The 9,553-nt window shown below is 45.1% G+C and overlaps 2 long non-coding RNA genes across 2 annotated transcripts; both read left to right on the top strand.

Moving 5' to 3' along the window:
• The first annotated feature begins 992 nt into the window (after positions 1-992).
• On the top strand, positions 993-2,816 carry LOC140218823 (uncharacterized). Its single transcript, XR_011895012.1, has 2 exons — positions 993-1,406; positions 2,703-2,816. It is a non-coding gene; the product is annotated as an uncharacterized lncRNA (long non-coding RNA).
• A 3,811-nt stretch (positions 2,817-6,627) lies between these two features.
• On the top strand, positions 6,628-8,511 carry LOC126523310 (uncharacterized). The gene is made up of 2 exons (XR_007597632.3): positions 6,628-7,376; positions 8,272-8,511. It is a non-coding gene; the product is annotated as an uncharacterized lncRNA (long non-coding RNA).
• Positions 8,512-9,553: the final 1,042 nt, after the last annotated feature.

Below are 9,553 nucleotides of genomic sequence, written 5' to 3' on the forward strand. Positions count from 1 at the left end.
ACACGGAAGAGCGTCGCAACATACGGTACCTGATTCACACAGGCCGTGTAGTCCACTTATCAGTCGTAAAGGGTATTATGGGTAATTCAAAATTTTACACACATATGTGTTTATGTTTACGTTCGCACTCCTTGCGTAATAAGACTCCCAGAACTTCCACAATAGAAAGTAATTTACAACACACAAACGCAAAGAACACTATATGTCTCGTTTTCAACTCGGCCGTCATGCAAATGACATATAGCGCGGAAAAACGTGAACATGCTGTGTGTTAGCGTCGTAAACTTCATACTAGGCAAGGAGCTAGCACACCACAGTCCCGCGACAGCCGCTAACGAGACCAAGACGGGAGCACATGTCTGTGAACGCGCAAACGGAGCCCGTAAGCCACTCTGCTCCTCCGCCACCCCCGCTGCACGGCTGCATCAATCGTTTCAAGCACAGCACACCAAACACACATTCAGCGCTGAACAGTGGGCGGTCGACGCAGTTGCATTTACATGACTTGCAGCGAGCAGCAGATGCCTCGATGTCCGTTAAGCAAAGTCGGACACGGCGACGCCACATCGCGGTTCGCAGAACTTCGCTGCCGAGGCGCTAGGCCACTTCGATATTTCAATTGTCACCACCGCCGGGTTCTCCAGAAAGCACGGGTCACACAACGCAGATTCTGTAGTGCCAGAGCTCACCGAGGCCAAACCCGCATTGCCGGACCGCCACTACTCACGGGTTTCCGCTAGGTAACACAGAACCTACAACCAACACACAAGCAACGCACGCACAATTACATGAGCAATGTTGAACAACGCGCGGTCCAGAGAACGAACACGCCACGGCGTCGCTCGGCGCCAGCATCGGGCCTTCTCAAAAATCCCTAAACGATGCTGTCCCTAGGCACCTAGGATCACGTCACGTGAGGGATTTTTGTACGACAAATAGACGCACGCCCCTAGTAACGGTTACGCCCGGTAAAATTACTGGAGGATATATTGAGCTGGGCCACGTTACGTTTGTGTGAGCGGTGAGAGTGCTCGTTGCAGTTAGACGGTAATTAAATCGTATTTTAGACGTGCATAAACAAAATGTGTTCCGTATCGTGTGCATTAACCATCAGGAAACTTCTGTACTCGTGTAACGCTGTTAGTTCGCCTTATGTTTCCTGTGATAAGCCAGTGTCTTCCGTGTACTACAGCTCCCGTCCGAGCTGCCTTTGTTCTCGCCTGTCCGCGTTCGCTCGTGAAATACCTGGTACTGTGGCTTCGAATTATGGTGCGTGGAAGAGTTTGTTGAAAGTTGAGCTTTCGTGTGCTGGTGTTCATCGACAATTCGACACTGTTCGCGCTGGAAAGAGCGTCGTCGCGTGGTGCCTGCGAGACGAAGGAGCGTTCGCTGACCACATGTTGAAGGTAAGCAAGTCTGACGCTTGCGCGCATTCTCGCAGCTTATGGTTCATGTAGTAAGCTTTGTGCACTGACAACAGATCTTTCGGAGCGTATGTTCTCCATGTTGCTGTGCACATTTAGGAAAGCGTTTCACGATGGGAGTTTCCGTGAAATGTATTATTTCTTACCGCTTACTTGCTTTCTGCAATGATGTACGACCAGCGCTGATTGTTGGGAGTGGATGGGCAAACATTTACGTAAATGCTGAAAGCTACTGTTTCCCCGATAGTTTCCCGGCAAGAAATTCTTCCGTGGATATGCATTTCCGCAAGATACATGTGCAATGTATGTCGATGTGTCGTGGGCATCGCGAGTTGGCACACGACTACGGTGTTTGACACTCGAACAGATATTAGCTTGTGTGAAGGTTATTTTATTGATAGTGTTCTGTTTGAAGTCCAGCTTCGCGAGAACTTGTCTGCATTGTTTGTGTTCTTCGATGTGCTCGCGTATTTGTCTTTTATATTGTAGGGCAAATATAGACCGACATTACAACAGCGAAATTTCTTTTTAATCGAGGCATGTCAATCAGACGCTCGTTTTCATTAACATTTTCTTCCGAAGAACAGGATGTCAGCTCCTGCGATTGTTAAAGACAGTGGCTTGTAGCACTGCCTAATAAGGGCTGCGATTTTCTTGCGATGCTTTCCGCTCGATATTTGCCACTCTTATAACCCACCTTCCACGGCTGCCTGTTCTAGTTAATAACGATAGCGGAATGTCGGTCAGATCAATGAGGAAAAGATGTAGCATCGGAAAAGGGGTCGGTACAAAATCGCGGCCTAGGTTTTAGACCATTCATAATCGATTGTTCGTTTGATTTACTAGACATTTAAGTTTTGGTGATAATTTCCCAGGTAGTCTGATGTTTGCTGCTCGTTTTATTCCCGCCTGAATTTTACCATATACCAGTGTAACCACTTGAGATATAACTACGAGACATCTGTACAAGCAGGCACACAAAGGTAGCACACGAAGATTTATTGACCAGTTGCCTACTCCTAAAGGTCATGTACTACTTCGCAGCTGCTGCAATAATGTTTCAAAGAATTTGTGAGCAGTTTAATACCTGAGTGGATTGGCAGCCCAGTCTGTTTCAAACAACAATTAGTTAAAAGCTTCTGTATTGCCCTGATGTTTTTATGAGCTATTTTTGACTGCTCCACGTTTCTTAGCTGTGTGCATACAGGCCAAGCTGTTCTTGCTTATATAAATATTTTTGAATAAGTGAAAAAGATTGGCTTTTGTTTTGTTTTTCAGGTGCCTTGTGAGCTCTCACCCAAGCACCACATTCCAGAGGTCTGCTGTGAGCAGACGTGGCAAATTGAAATAACCTCCAGATAGTCCAATAAACTGTTCGTAGTTTCAGACAAACCTTTGCAAAGTATAGTTAAACCTTTCTTTTAAAGTGCAAGCACTTATCCAACCTGATCTTCCCATCCAAACATTACATTTTATATTAGTAACAAAGACATAACTAGAACAGCAGCAGCACTGCAGTGAGGAACGTACAGTGGTACTCCAAGTGTTAGACTGAAATAATCTATGAAGTCCAATTAGTTTGTAATTTTAGAACAAATTGGCATGAATTTCTGTGCCTTAGCAGAGTTCCAATCCGTATGCTGCATCATGTAGGGAACAGTAACCTTACAATGAAAACCAATGAGAAACTTTTAAACTCAGAAAAAGTTTATAAATATAAAATGTGTACACGGAACTCTTCATCTATGCATGTGTACATAAAATACAGGATTTAATCACTGCGGCCACTTAAAGGATGCATAAAGGTAGGACACACGAAGGAAACATAAAAGCAGTGGCCAAATTTCAACATGGAGGAAACATAAAGTACGGTAACATAGGGGATACATAAATGGAGGACACATGAAGGAAACATAAAAGCAGTGGCCAAATTTCAACATGGAGGAAACATATAGTACGGTAACATAAGGGATACATAAAGGGAGGACATATGAAGGAAACATAAAAGCAGTGGCCAAATTTCAACATGGAGGAAACATAAAGTGCGGTAACATAAGGGATACATAAAGGGAGGACATATGAAGGAAACATAAAAGCAGTGGCCAAATTTCAACATGGAGGAAACATAAAGGACATTTCCTGATGTGAACTGCGGGAAACATACAGTAAACATAAAGGACATAACCATTTTCATAAGGGAAGAGCAGATTGGGTGAGAGAACAAACGCGAGTTAATAATATCTTAGTTGAAATCAAGAAAACGATATGGGCATGGGCAGGACACGTAATGAGGAGGGAAGATAACCGATGGTCATTAAGAGTTACAGAATGGATTCCAAGGGAAGGGAAGCGTAGCAGAGGGCGGCAGAAAGTTAGGTGAGCGGATGAGATTAAGAAGTTTGCAGGCACAACAGTGCCACAATTAGCACATGACCGGGGTAGTTGGAGAAGTATGGGAGAGGCCTTTGCCCTGCAGTGGGCGTAACCAGGATGATGATGATGTTGTTCATGATGATGATGATGAGTGCGTGTTTATTGGTATATACATTTTTTTCACTCTTTTGCGACATGAGCAGCCAAAGCTAAAGTAAAAAAAAAACACAGCCATGATGTTTATCAAATTTAACGAGCAATGACGACGAAACGATTCTCGCACATAATTCCTCGTTGCGTTTTGATGCACCCCTGATCTTACTCAAGAAGGTTTAAGCTGTCGATTTTCACTTAATTTTTCTGCTGAATGACACGTCCGCACTGCGTGGAGGTCAGTCTTTTTCCAGTATGAAATGTGTGAACAAAAACAAAAACATTCAGCTTTTACTTGTGTTGACTTTTCACTGACTGAGAAATCGGTCAGTTTTAGTTGATGCACGTCACAACACACGAACAAAATTAACGGAAGATGGTGTTAGGGAGTTGTTTTCTTTATACAAGCCCGCACTGCATCTGTGGACTAGCTAGAAGTAATAATAATGTGCCCTTTATACTAAACAAATAAACGTTTTCATTATATGAGTCAATAGATCTGTTTTTCTAGTTCCGACGCATGATGGATTGGGCGTGCTCGGAACTGAGATAAGGTGCGGACCTGTGATCACGTACGCTCTTCGTTTTTGTCTCAACCAGTGCGTGCGGACGCATTTCACGCTGCGGCGCTTTCTAACTAACGGGCAGACGGACATTATCTGTGAAGCCGGCACAAAGTCCTGCAAGTTAAGAGGAGAAGAGTAGCAGCAGGATTGGATTTGTTTCGAGGAGGACCGATACAGTGCCACCTCAAAAATGAGTCAGCGGCTTCCAGAAGTCTTTCCACGCGCTATGCCAGCGCCCCCACAAATCATTGCACGAAAGCCTTTCGACAAGCAGAGCATGGCTTCGTAATGCACCTGCAATATATAACCGTCTGCAGTTTGAGCAGATGCCGCGGGCGTGTATCGAGGACGCTTCATTGGTTCCAGCTGTGAGGACAGGCTCTGGCGCGCACAATACGTACAGTACCTGCGGTTCAATGCGCACTCGGCTGAGGGACACTGCCGAGGCATGTGTGGGTCAACGCTTGTAGCCTGTTTGTATGTCGGCCACACACACACACACGCACGCACACAGGTGATCTGTTGGACACGGAAAACATGCGTTGCATCGACAATGAAATCTGTGTCTGCTACTGCGGGCTCGTCGAAACGCTGCACCCAATTGATGCATCGATAAACGGATGTAGACGCGTCGGTACCGAGTCGAGACAGTCATGAATGCCAGTGAATCACAGCGTCTGTTTAAAACAAAGGCGGGTCATGCAACGACTTCTCCGGCATGGGAAAGAAGATATTCAGTAAGAGCGCATATAGGAGTTATTCGAAGCATACCGCATAAACATACACGGCATTTTCTTTTTTTTTTATCGGAAAATTTTTTCTAGGAACGTTTCGAACGTACCGGTTATGGACGCAGCTTTCATAGATACGCTCTTCGGCAAGGTGGACATATTATGTCGCTAATAACGTGACTGTATTGAAGCAAATTAGCAAGAATAGTGAATTATCTTTTGTAACCTTGGCGTTGTTTAAATGGCAAATTTGGAGGCAGCCGCGTTTTGATGCACCTCAATTTTTTTATGTTGAAAATCGCAAGAAAAAATTCACCGGCGATTATGATGCTCCCTAATGCGGAATTTGCGCGGAGCTCTTTGCGTGTTTTCATTTTGCGATACATTGGCTAGCGGGGACAATCTAATCTGTCTTTTGCGGAAAGTTGCAAATGGATCGAAATGCGGCGCAACTGCCTCGATAATCGGGAGATCGCGAGAGGCGGCGCGTGGGTGACGCGAGGACGCGATTCACAGCAGCCACTGCAGACAGACTTCCACTCACCCTTACAAAAATCGGTTTGACCTTTCAGTCACTCATGAGTCACCTATCAGTCACCCCTGTCACCTATCTGTAGACTCGACCTTTCTGTAGACTAAGTCTGCAGAATGTCTGCAGACACCGTGCGGACTGCAAGTAGACTTGTCTGTAATATGCGTGCCCAGCGAGTGTGTGTGTAAATATGTATATGTATCTATATATACATACATATTCTGAACCATGACATATCTTATAATTACGGTTGAATAGTTTTGACCTTTCAGTCACCCATGAGTCACCCACCAGTCACCTCCACGTAGACCTAGTCTGCAGAATGTCTGCAGACACCGTGCGGACTGCAAGTAGACTTGTCTGTAATATGCGTGCCCAGCGAGTGTGTGTGTGTGTGTAGATGTATATCTATATATAAACGCATATATATACATATTCTGAACCATGACACATTTTATAATTACGGTTCAATAGGTCTGACCTTTCAGTCACCCATGAGTCACCCACCAGTCACCTCCATGTAGAGCTAGTCTACAGATTGTCTGCATATTGTCTGCAGACACTGTGTGGACGGCAAGTAGGTAGACTTGTATGTAATATGCATGCCACACATATATATACATATTATATATATATATATATATATATATATATATATATATATATATATATATATATATATATATATATATATATATATATTCTACATGACACATTTTATAACAGTTAAATCGGCTTCACCTTTCAGCCACCCACGAATCACACACGCACACGAGCACACACACACACAAACACACACACACGTGTGCGCATCCTGAACCATGACACATTTTATCATTGCGCTCTGTTTTGCCATTTTAACATTTTGAAAACTTTGTCACTGATTGCTACAAGAACAGTCTGATAATGGCAGTTATATAAATCAATTATTTAATACTAATTGAAATAAGGTAATTGTTACATAACGTACATTAAATGCAGCAGTTATACTATGGCTCGAACCGCAGCCTGAATTTAAGGACATATCTACCGCGCGACGCCGACACCATCCATCCGACCACCGACTGCGTGGTTGCTTTCGGCGCCGGCCCCCAGGAGGCGCTGGCCGCGAGCACCGGTAAAATTACGGGTGAGATTATTTTCCCGTCTTCACCTGGTCACCGACATGTCACGGCGTGCACGCGTGCACGCCATGTGCACGCCGCATTGACGGCGACCGATAGGTAGTGTACATGCCGTGCCGAGAGGAATTGTGGTGATTTTTGTGTGTATTAATGATCCAAACCCCCTGTGACTGCATAACGTAGCTCTCAGTGTTTTTAGTGTGGTGTGCCGATGCCAATTATCGTAGTTATGACCCGGTCGCGCTTTCTTTGTTACCGGCTCATGAAAAGCCGATGGTACTCTCGCTGCGCTCGCATTCCATCACAGTGCGCGGAAGAATTTTTTTAAAGTTGTGCTATCACGTGCTGTAGTTCATCTGCAATTCTACGCTGTTGACGCCGGAGGCACCGTGCACAGACTGTCCTTCCTGCGGTACCTGTGCGATGCGGCAGCAGCTGTCACGGAGACACGTTTACCGAGCACGCCTAGAAAGGTAAGTCCAGCGCGTACGCGCATTCTTGTGGTGCGTGAAGTGTGCATTTCTGTACGGATAACAAGATGATTAGTAACGTGACAAAAATGATCGTGCTTTTCGAATGTTCGTTCTTGTCGCAGGGCGCAATTAGCGAACAGTTTGATGAAAATTGCCCTAAAACGTGATGTTGCCAAAATCTATCGATTATTTGCTTTCTGCTGTGAAGTTTCCTTGCGCCGGGGACTGTTTGATTTGAATAGGCGCAAAAATTCAGCAGGGAAAGTTACTATTTCTGTACGTAATTTTTCAGCGAGAAATCGCATAGCCATTTCTAGAGGTACGTCGATTTGTCGTCTTCACAGCTAACGGCTGCGCGAGATGGCACCCGATTGCTGTGTACGACGCATGGCCAGATTTTAGCTTGTATGCAAGTTCTTTTATTTATATAGTGTCTTCAGACAGCCTGTATTTCTTGCGTTGGGTGTCATGTGTTTTCGTGTATTTGTAAATGGTTCCGAGATTTCAACAACAGTATCTATCTTTAATGGAAAAAATTGTTTTCTCAAATGAAAAAGAGGGAGTCTGTTCTTTTTCAATGCATCGTCCTTAGGGGCAGGGCTTTGTTGCACCGCATAAATAAATTAGGTTTTGGAACGCTTATCATGTGTTAACGAGTTTTCTGCTTGTGCAATTCGCATTTGACTTGGTACAGACGTGCGTTTGTGTGAAGTTTTTTATAGTAGATTCATGTTTGCTCCAGTTCCATTTACATATTAACTGCCTGTAATGTAATAATCGGGTATTTGTGCAACCATGCAGCTTCATGTAGCTGTTTGCACGAGACGTTTCACAATGTCACAAGTTTACAGTTTCAGCAGGGCTTACAGTAAACTGAACATTTCTTCTTGTTTAGGGATGTCAGGATTTTGTGAGCCAGAGGAATCTACACCACTTGGGAGCCTGCGGCACTTCTGCAGGCTGAACAGCGCGTCAAAGCATCTGATTTGCATGCTGCGACAAGGTGTGTGCAAGACGGTCACTGCCACACACATGAGATGTCGGTACTCACTACTTCATTCCTTGGAAGCGATATTCTTGGTCCCAACCAAGCAGCCCGGAAGAAATCGGAGACAAATAAAATGTGCAAAGAATACTATTGCGTCTGTTATTTTATTGCATGCATGCCAGTTCCCCATAGTGGGGCTACAGAAATTCTCTCTAATGTCTGCCTAAATGCTGTAATCCTGTGACCACAACCTCGACAGACTTTCTGCAGAAATGCTGTATACTGCAGCTACACAGATTGAGCAGACTTTCTGCAGAAAGGGTGTACGAATTGGGCGCTGGGAGGTGACAGGGGGTGACAGAAAGTCTGTCACCTGTCTTCAGATATTCTGCATCCCGGGTGACTCGGGGTATGCAGAATTTCTGCAGAAAGGGTGTACCAATTGGGCGCTGGGAGGTGACAGGGGGTGACAGAAAGTCTGTCACCTGTCTTCAGATATTCTGCATCCCGGGTGACTCGGGGTATGCAGAATTTCTGCAGCAAGTCTGCAATGATTTTTGTAAAGGCATGCAGCGCTTTGTTTCCAGACAGACGACGCGCGCTACTCTTGCGCCATCTCGTAGCCATTGTTGCCACAAAACCGCATTTGCGCGGCACCACGCTTTTCTTCTCACTCTTTCGCCATACCCTCTTCCTCCGCTTTCCTCCTCGCGCTCCGCGTTCGCTTCCGTCCTTCGTTGTGTTCGTTCGCTCAGTTAAGAGCACAGGTTACGAGGGACAACGCCGACGCTCGTCACGGGAATGGGCGCCTGAGAGCTCTGCCCTAAAATAGTCCTCAAACCGTAAATCTCAATCCAGGCAATATCGAAATCGACGCGCCGTGAGTGCCGAAAAGGTGGTTCGCTATCATAACAGACCTAAACGCTCCACAACAAAAAGCGCCACGCAGTTTCAAACAACTATCTCTTTGAAACAAAGCATTCTCTAGAACTACTTGACTTATCAATTAGACTGAAAGGTAGGTGTACGGCTGTGCCTCTTTCCTAAAATCTTTCATCACATTCCAGAGATAAAACGTGAACTTGTCGCTGCCCCTTCATACATTTCCTCCCGCATTGATCCCAATCTGAAAGCCTATGCGCCCAGCTGCCACACAGTGCGCAAGTTCATACTGAAGACTGTCTTTGAC

Source organism: Dermacentor andersoni, chromosome 6, assembly GCF_023375885.2.
Source record: "Dermacentor andersoni chromosome 6, qqDerAnde1_hic_scaffold, whole genome shotgun sequence".
NCBI classification, from domain to species: Eukaryota; Metazoa; Arthropoda; class Arachnida; order Ixodida; family Ixodidae; genus Dermacentor; species Dermacentor andersoni.